The sequence below is a fragment of the Myotis brandtii genome, unplaced genomic scaffold, assembly GCF_000412655.1.
Source record: "Myotis brandtii unplaced genomic scaffold, ASM41265v1 scaffold929, whole genome shotgun sequence".
In the NCBI taxonomy this organism is placed as follows: Eukaryota; Metazoa; Chordata; class Mammalia; order Chiroptera; family Vespertilionidae; genus Myotis; species Myotis brandtii.
Genome location: NW_005371832.1, coordinates 2100241 through 2108175, shown reverse-complemented (window position 1 = coordinate 2108175; position 7935 = coordinate 2100241).

The window sequence follows — 7935 nt, the reverse complement described above, 5'->3', positions numbered from 1 at the left end:
GGGTGGGATGAGAGGCTGGGAGGATGGGGAGGTTGTGCGAGGCTTTGAGTATAAGAGATCTGACTGTGTGCTCGGCCTCTGTGTGTGAACAACTGTGCTGTGTGTGTGTATGTGTGTGTGTGTGTGTGGTTTTCGACACCATTGTTGATTTGCGTTCCCTGCATCTGTTGTTCAGAGACCTGGAGGCAGGAGGATGGATTTATTGATTAACATTTTCATTCACTTTAAGATATGGATTGTGAGTCCCCTTTGAGACCTAGCTCAGAAACTGAAGAATAGCACCCAGGACTACCCACACCAAGAAGTCACCCCATCATCCCTGGGACCCTCCTCTGTACAGGGGTTTTAGATTTGCCATCACTAGTCCTACCCAATGAGATGGGTACAACTCTTTCCCCATTTGGAATTAGGGAAACCAAGGTTCAGAAAAGGTGTGGTTTGTCCAGGGTCACATAGCTAGCAAGTGGCTGAATCTGTCATATGACAAAGCCCATGTTCATCCCGCTGGGACCCACCATTCCCCACACTGGATGCAAAGCAGTAAGTAACCCACTTGCAGACCCCAAGGTGGCAGGAGCACAGGGGGGAGTGAGACCCTGCGGCTCTGGACCCACAGGGAGTGAGAGGAGGACAGGGAAGGGGCGCAAAGGGATCCTGAGCCGCAGCCCCTTCTCTCCCGGACATGGACACTGAGCCTGGTAGGCCTGTTGGTGACCCTGCCCACCTGACTGAGAGTAATGCCTCTTCCGCTCCCGACAAAGCCAGAGAGGGGGGAGCACGGAGCAGCAGTGTCTGCTGGCTCCTCACCGACAGGAAGCCCAGTACACTGGGCCTGTTTCCTCATATTTATGTGTTTTAGTTTTAGGCAACTAGCTTGGCTAGAAACACTCATCTCTGACTGCAGCTGAATAAAGCCTGAGACAGAAAGGCAGGAAAGGAATCACAGCTAATAATCATCAGAGGGGTGTGTTTGTGTGTGTGTGTGTGTTTGTGTGGTGACCTGAGAACAAGTCTTGAATCTTTCATTTATAGGCCTCTGATACCATCTGACACAAATCTGTTCTTAAGTGAAGTATTGATAGATTTACTCTGCAATCTTTAGCATGCCTCCTAAATTGCTGTAATTAAGGCCAGCAAAGTGGGGTGGCAGCAGAGAGGGGAGATCAGGGCTGCTGGGCCTGAACACACATTCTCACACACTCATACACATACTCACACACTCTCACACACACACTCACATGCACTCACACACACACACTCACACACTCACACACACTCACATACACACTCATACACACTCACACACACTCACATTCTTTCACACACTCACACACACATACACTCTCTCACACACCCACCCCTCCACACACACACTCACACACACACTCACACACACTCTCACACAGATACTCACACTCACACACACATTGCATGGCTGCTGATTAACAATCTGCTGCCCTGAACCAAGCTGATGGTTGAATTCCCAAAAAAAGGGTTATAAAAAGGCTTTTGCTCCCAACTCAGAATCCTGTCTCTGTTTAAACCCACATTGGAGCTAAATTCTATTGCCTGACTTGTTATTGCGGACAAATGGTCACTCCAGTGGCCACATCTGTTCGTCATTGTGGCTCAGTTAACCCACCACATAGAGGACTCTTCCAACCAGGTCTTAGACAAGGAGATGCCCCCCTCAGGGAGAGACCCACGGCCCCTCCCTCAGAAAGGACGCCCACTGGTCTGCCTATGGCAGCCGTGGGCAAACTATGGCCCGCGGGCCGGATCCGGCCCGTTTGAAATGAATAAAACTAAAAAAAAAAAAAAACCGAACCCTTTTATGTAATGATTTTTACTTTGAATTTATATTAGTTCACACAAACACTCCATCCATGCTTTTGTTCCGGCCCTCCGGTCCAGTTTAAGAACCCATTGTGGCCCTCGAGTCAAAAAGTTTGCCCACCCCTGGCCTATGGCTTCCTAGGCGATGCGGGTCTCGGTGTCTGGGTGATGGAGGTGGTGGGGGGCAATAAAAGATGGGGAATTGAGGGAGTGGGGACTGGAGACTCAAGGCCATGAGGGTGGGCCAGGAAAGAGACAAGTTAGCAACACAGGGCAGGGAGTGAGAAGTTTGTATTGTCTTCAAAATCGAGTTTACACATTCATGGGTCAGAGTAAGGAGCAGGCCTAGGAGAGTGTGCAAGTATCAAAGGGCCGGGCTCTGCAGGGTGGGGATGCCAGCATGGTGTCTGCTCTTCCACTGATCTCTTCCTCACTGTGTGCCCCTCCCTCCCTCCCTCCATTTTTCCCTCCCTCTCTTCCCACTTCCCCTCCCTACTTCTTCCTCTCACCCTACTTATTTTCTTTATCCGTCCATCTTCCATTGGCAGGCAGAGTCAGAAGCAATGGGACACATTGATCAGAAAGGCTTCATTGAAATGTTAAACACTCAGCTACAGCCTGAGCTACTTTGCCAGCACTCTGTGTCCTCTCAGCAATTATTTGAAGTAAGATACTGGCCTGTGTTCTGTATGTGGGAGATCATCACATTAATGGGAGGTAGCTATGCTGCAGCATGGAGGCCCAGCTCCAATGGCCTGGTTTGCTATGCCTACTCCAGTGTCCCAGCTCCCTCAGGATCCCTGCTTGGAAGTGGGGGGCAGGGCTCCCTTCCTCCAGAGACCCTTGCTCTCTATCTGAGAATGAGCGCCCGTTGCAGTTATGAAATGCAAGACTAGAGGACGGAAGGTGGTGGAGCAAAGAGTGGTGAAGAGGAAACGCAGGGAGCAGTGGAAATGGCCAGTGTTGTGGGAAAGGGGACAGTGTAATTGTTGGTGAAAAGTTTCCAGTAGCTGACAAAAAGGGATGTGCTAGGAGGGGAGGCTGTTGCCTTCCAGATTAGTGGGCTGGAGTTGGGGAGGGGCGGTGAGGGAGGAGAATTCAGGCCTGGAGTAGAGTCTTCTGGAAGGGCTGAGTCCTGATCATGTGAGTTAATTTATTCATTCATTCGTCTATTCATTCATCAACTGTTTATTGTGCATGAGCAATGTGCCAGGCAATGTCTATGCAGTGGGGGCCGCATCTGCAAACCCACAGCCCCTGGCTTGAAGGAACAGTCTGGCACGTCACCTGCATGCACTCCTTGTCTCCACTCTCTCTCCCTGAGACAGAGACTCCTGTTCTCAGCGTTTCTAGGTGCAAAGGTCATCAGAAGGATGACAGGCATAGGACACATGGAGGTGAGCAGTAAACACCTTCTCCCATCATGCCCACCACTCATCCTAAGACGGAGAGCCACTCAGACCCCTGCATGTGACACCTGGAAGGTTTTCAATGCCATTGGATTCGTCTGTCTCTTTGTTTAGCTCAGAGACTGAGCCCAGAGAGGGTGTGACACTGCACAGAAATCTCACAGCTGGTTTTATCTGAAGGAGGACCAAAGCCAGGACAAGGCCACAGACACTCCTCTAAGTGGCTACACCAGATGTTAGGTATTGTCCAGAAGAAGGCGGCTGTGCCAGACCAAGGCCCCATATTTGTCTGGCTGATGCTGGACACCTAATAGGTGCTTACTCGGGGCCTGGAAGGCAGGCCTGGGGCTAGACACTGTGGCCCAGACCCTTCAAAGGAAATGTACAGACCGAGTTTTCCATCCTCTGCCCCTGTCCTAACTGAGGAGATCAAATTGTGTATGTGTGTGTGTGTATGTGTAACCTCTTTTTAAATTGTTGACAGTATTACAGATGCCCCCCATTTCTCCCTTTTGCCCCCCTCCACCCAGCCCTGACCCTCCCCAGCCTTCACCGCACTATTGTCTGTGCCCATGGGATATGCATATAAGCATATTTGTTCTTTGGTTAATCTCTTTCCTTCACCCCCAACCCCTTCCCCTCTGAGATCTGTCAGTCTGTTCCCTGCATCCATATCTCTGGACCTATTTTGTCTGTCAGTTTATTTTGTTGCTTAGATTCCACATATAAGTGAGATCATGTGATACTTGTCTTTCTCTGACTGGCATATTTCGCTTAGCATAATACTCGCCAGCTCCCTCCATGTTGTCTCAAAGCGTGAGAGATCCTTATTTATTTATTTTTTTTTACAGCTGCATAGTGTTCCATGGTGTAAATTTACCACACTTTTCTTTCTTTCAATTGACTTATTTATTTAAAATATCTATTAAAATTAGCAACAATATTTTTACATTTTCTTCAGATTCAAAACAACTAAAAGGACATTCAAGGCGCTGTCCAGCCTCGCTGAAAAATGGTCAGCCATGAGGGCTCAGTACCATCCAAAGCAGCCCACTGCATCTTCACACAGTTCTGATGGCTAAACATCTTTTCCATTCATCTGAATGTTTCCCTTGATTTCTATTTCTCCCGAGTGGCTTCACATAACACCCCTGGTCCTTTTTTCGACAAGAAGATGTTGAGGAAGTAAAGAGGGCAAATACATCAACCTGAGACAACTTCTCCAGGCTAAATACCTCCGGTCCCTTCAATTTGCTCTACGCGACCATGGTTTTCCAACCATTCAGCACCCTCGTCACCTCTTTCTGGACAAATGTAATTGCTCAGAAACTGAATTAATAACACCCAGGACTACCCACACCAAGAAGTCACCCCATCATCCCTGGGACCCTCCTCTGTACAGGGGTTTTAGATTTGCCATCACTAGTCCTACCCAATGAGATGGGTACAACTCTTTCCCCATTTGGAATTAGGGAAACCAAGGTTCAGAAAAGGTGTGGTTTGTCCAGGGTCACATAGCTAGCAAGTGGCTGAATCTGTCATATGACAAAGCCCATGTTCATCCCGCTGGGACCCACCATTCCCCACACTGGATGCAAAGCAGTAAGTAACCCACTTGCAGACCCCAAGGTGGCAGGAGCACAGGGGGGAGTGAGACCCTGCGGCTCTGGACCCACAGGGAGTGAGAGGAGGACAGGGAAGGAGAGATAAGGGCTAGGGGCTAGACATACTTACTTCAATGCATTATATATGACATACAAACGTACACATTTTACACATATGCATTTACACATGGTCAGACTCCACAAATAATATAACAGTATGCAGTTTTTCTCCTTTTGCATCATTATAACTTCTTTCTAGGACAGTAATAAATATGCCTTCATTTAACTTGCATGTTCAATTATTTGGGCAATGCCCATGCATATAAGCAATTTCCTGTTATTGTCATTGCCTTTCTACAGGGAAACTCTAGACTCCACGAAAGTTCCAACTCCCTGTGCTTGCTTCCCTTACCATGTCCATCATCCCTTCTTGGTTCAGGCTCCTATCCCCCATACTCCCTAATTTGGGACAATCCACATCAACCTCCTGTGTCTACATATATCATGTTTGAGGTTTCTATCAACCTCACTGGTTGGGAAATCAGTTTTTTAAAAGACTACATTTTCAATCTATTTGATATTCATTTAAATACTATTTGGCATAAATAAGCTTGAAGGCTAAATAATTACTGATAATATTAAAAATAGGTAACACTTAGTGAGAGTTTATTCTATGCTTGGCAATAGGCTAAAACCTTGCTCTACATTTTCCAAGCTAATCCTCACCAGTGCTCAGATTGGATATTGCTGCCATTGTTAACCTCCTCATCTCATCATCATCCATATGCTTATGAAAAAAAAATACAGGCCAAGTACCTTATGCACATCACTATAGCCCTAGCTCTGAGAGTCAACTAGCCAGAATTTGAAACCAGTTCTGTCTGACTGCAAAGCCCATGTTATTAACTGCTGCAATACTGAGTACCACATGGCATCTGGATTTCTATCTGGAGGACAATAGACCTGATGAAGATTTCCTTTTATCTTGTTTTCAGAGTGAATTTATGATGAATACCTTCCTGACTGACAACTCATAAAAGTGTTCGACGAATGTAAAGAAAGTGGTAGGCTTTATAATAGGTAAGTGTTCATTTAGAAGATTACTACTAGTAAATATTAACAAAATACATATAACTTTGGCAACAAACATGCAGAAATGCATTCTATATTAAGGAATTTAAGACACTGAGGTTACTAATGCCAGACTTCCCAATAGCCATAACATTTCTCAGACTTTTCTATGCTAGAAATTTAAAATTTGGGGGGACAACAGGGTTTAATGTGTAATGAAATGGGTATCAGGAAACTTGGGTCCCGATTTAGCTCTGCCAATTTGGGGCTCTTTTGCTGCATGCCAGCCATTTTCACTTGCTAAGCTTTAATGCCCTTATCCGCAAATAGAATGACTTGAATTAGATTATGAAAGCACAGTGTAGCTTTAAAAATCCAACATTTACTAAAATGTAAAACTTTTCAAAGTATAAAAGAGGTGGCATCTAAAAGAACCATAAATGCATGTTATTAATATGAAATAATTTGCTTTTCTTTCTTACGGGGTAGTAGACACAGACGTTTTCCTATGTGTCTCACCAGAAGAAAAATGTTAGGGTAGATCATAATAGCTGCCTCCAGTCTATTGGGCTTGGGAGAGGTCACCTGGGTCAAGTTCAGCCTAAATTTAATCTTCTTCTCCAAATACATTAAATACCTACATGAAGAGGAAAAGTGAGCTTGTAGTAGTTCTATTTGCCTGCAAATGGAGTCAGGTGGGGGAACTTTTAAGAAATACTGAGGTCTGAGCTCCATCATCCATGGATTCAGTTGGTCAGGAATAGATCCCATGAATGAGCTTTTAAAAATTTCCTTCTTTCTTTCTTCCCCTCCTCCATTCCTCCCTCCCTCCCTCCCTCTCTCCCTCCTTCCCTTTCTCCTTTCTTCCTCCTTCCCCTCTTTTTTCCCTCCCTCTCTTCCCACTTCCCCTCCCTACTTCTTCCTCTCACCCTACTTATTTTCTTTATCCGTCCATCTTCCATTGGCAGGCAGAGTCAGAAGCAATGGGACACATTGATCAGAAAGGCTTCATTGAAATGTTAAACACTCAGCTACAGCCTGAGCTACTTTGCCAGCACTCTGTGTCCTCTCAGCAATTATTTGAAGTAAGATACTGGCCTGTGTTCTGTATGTGGGAGATCATCACATTAATGGGAGGTAGCTATGCTGCAGCATGGAGGCCCAGCTCCAATGGCCTGGTTTGCTATGCCTACTCCAGTGTCCCAGCTCCCTCAGGATCCCTGCTTGGAAGTGGGGGGCAGGGCTCCCTTCCTCCAGAGACCCTTGCTCTCTATCTGAGAATGAGCGCCCCGTTGCAGTTATGAAATGCAAGACTAGAGGACGGAAGGTGGTGGAGCAAAGAGTGGTGAAGAGGAAACGCAGGGAGCAGTGGAAATGGCCAGTGTTGTGGGAAAGGGGACAGTGTAATTGTTGGTGAAAAGTTTCCAGTAGCTGACAAAAAGGGATGTGCTAGGAGGGGAGGCTGTTGCCTTCCAGATTAGTGGGCTGGAGTTGGGGAGGGGCGGTGAGGGAGGAGAATTCAGGCCTGGAGTAGAGTCTTCTGGAAAGGCTGAGTCCTGATCATGTGAGTTAATTTATTCATTCATTCATCTATTCATTCATCAACTGTTTATTGTGCATGAGCAATGTGCCAGGCAATGTCTATGCAGTGGGGGCCGCATCTGCAAACCCACAGCCCCTGGCATGAAGGAACAGTCTGGCACGTCACCTGCATGCACTCCTTGTCTCCACTCTCTTTCCCTGAGACAGAGACCCCTGTTCTCAGCGTTTCTAGGTGCAAAGGTTATCAGAAGGATGACAGGCATAGGACACATGGAGGTGAGCAGTAAACACCTTCTCCTATCATGCCCACCACTCATCCTAAGACAGAGAGCCACTCAGACCCCTGCATGTGATACCTGGAAGGTTTTCAATGCCATTGGATTCATCTATCTCTTTGTTTAGCTCAGAGACTGAGCCCAGAGAGGGTGTGACACTGCACAGAAATGTCACAGCTGGTTTTATCTGAAGGAGGA